The following is a 2,363-nucleotide window of genomic DNA, read 5'->3' as shown; positions in this document are numbered from 1 at the left end:
GAAAACTGCACTCAAGAGAAGGAGGAGCGGGAAGGTATACAGAAAACTCTAACAGTAAAACTGAGCTGAGTATAGTGGTCCCGGTCCTCAGTCCAGGACAAATAATTAAGTAAGAGTAATTTTTTTCCAATTCATATTCCTCCATCCCGGGTTGAAGAGTTGAAAACAGTTGAAGAGAGCTCTTGGAAATATTCATCGGTTTCAATTCATGTAATATATGCATGTATACTATTTATTGCGTTCGTTATCGAGTATATCAAGCCTTAAACACCATAATGAGACAGTTCGTTAGGATAACAATGGCGACGATAGCAATTCCGAGCATAAAAGCCTCCTTCGAGTACTCTGGACAACGTTGCCTGAGGCGCGATCGCTGTGGCGTAGCAAAAACCTTCTCATTGTATATGCATGTGAATAAACAACGCATGCTGCGGATATGCACTTTCTTGCAAGTAGCCATAATGGAAGCCACTTTGTGAAGGGAATGTATGCCATGCATACAGCCTGAAGAAAGTGTCCTCACGATCTTTGTGAGCCTCCCAAACTTACTAATAAGACGTTTGTGACGGTTATTAAATAATTAATTACTTAACACTAAAATTAATGCTTTGGGCACATAAAAAAAAACATTCATCTCATACAAGTCAACAACGAAAAATATAGAAGACAGCCGCTTTATTTCCTACTGTGCGGTACGCGTATACGTACCACTAAACTGTTGAGTCGTCATAAGAGCATCTCAAAAATACTGTAGGGAAGCCAACGCATTTTGAATACTTATCTGTGCGCTGAACCTCGAAAATAAGCTGGAATGGAGGGTCTGAACACGACATTCTGACCGATGCTCTAAAGAAAGTTGTTCTTTCTCTCCTCGTGTGTTGAAAACTTAAGGGGAGGGGGGGGGGATACAGCTTGAAATTATTCAGATGTGTCAGAAGCTTGCAAAAATGACTGAATTACTAAAAATATGCTTTTTAATGCACTAAAGCATCAAAGCGGGCGATTTAGAGCACAGGCACTGCTGCCCCTCACAAGCGGAGTGTAGCAGACAACAGCGGCGCAAGTCCCTAAGCCGACGTCAGAGCCAGGGGGCGCCACTCAAGCATCTCACCGCCAATAAAGCACTGGTGAAGACAAAATTGCCATATTGAGACTAAAAAATGGAGTTACTAGTTTTATTCCCAAGCTTATAAATTGATGAATACCTGCACTATGTAGCCTATTTTTGTTCGCAGGCTCATGTGGCCATAAAATTTAGGAAAACATGCAAAAGGGCCCATCTCCCCGCGAGGGGGACTCGAGTAAATGCGTCACGTAGGGGGTGGGTGTATTGCGTTAACATTTAGTGTTTGGGGAGTTGGTGGTAGTGAATGCGTTGTATCAGCAGCTTCTTGACGTAGTTTGAATGAGTCAAGGATATAAGGCGCGTTCGTAGCCTCCCATTCTGTGTCGGCTTTGTGGCGCAGTGGAAAGAGCACCATGTACCTCGCTTTCCGCCCACAGGTAGTGAATGCATTGTATCAGTAGCTTCTTGATGTAGTTTGAATGAGTCAAGGATATAAGGCGCGTTCGTAGCTTTCCATTCTGTGTTGGCTTTGTGGCGCAGTGGGTAGAGCACCATGTACCTTGCGTTCCGCCCGCAGGGTCATGGGATCGAAACCAGGTGTAGGGGGAGGGGTGCGGACCTGTTGTTGAGAGCGAGGAGGGTAGCGTGATGCGGGAGAGGAGTGGGGGAGAGGGCACACCTGGAACGGCTGTTGCGGACGCCGAGTGACATCGTGAGTTAAAGAAATGCTCTTCATTTAGAGAAGACAATTGTGTTCAACATAAAATTTTAATTTCTAGAAATTCTAACTGCCTAATCAATAAATCAGTTAATACTTGCACAAACAGTGCTATTTTTTGTTTCTGAGCCAACTGGGACCTACATTTTAAGAAAACACGCAAAACACATTTTGCTTGAAATAAACAAATCAGGGCTGTAGGGTTAAGGTATCTTATCAGCAACATGTTCACATGCTTCTTGGCAGTGAGCATGATAAAGTTGTTGCTTCAGCCAAAAACGCTTTCCTGTGCAGCAAGTTTTCATCTTGGGTACATAGCATCGGTTTACGCCCCAGTAGCAAACAGCATTTCATTTGAGTGAGCAATACAAGTGCTCGTCAGTTGTCCCCATTAGCTTTGAAACGTGCTCCTTCAAGCATGGAGGGCAGACAGGGCTGCCTCAAACAATTTGTACGAAGAAACCATCCCCTTTAGCTGTTCTGCACCAGTGAATTACAATGCTGTGACCAATCCACCTTAGGAATAATCTCGACACCAAGAAGGCTTCAAACCCTTAGTGAACAACACTGAGACCAGGC

The sequence above is a fragment of the Haemaphysalis longicornis genome, unplaced genomic scaffold (assembly GCF_048455015.1).
Source record: "Haemaphysalis longicornis isolate Haplotype H1 unplaced genomic scaffold, Haemaphysalis longicornis Haplotype H1 scaffold_4, whole genome shotgun sequence".
Taxonomy (NCBI): Eukaryota; Metazoa; Arthropoda; class Arachnida; order Ixodida; family Ixodidae; genus Haemaphysalis; species Haemaphysalis longicornis.
The sequence above is the reverse complement of the archived record's forward strand: the minus strand, read 5'-3'. Positions refer to the sequence as shown.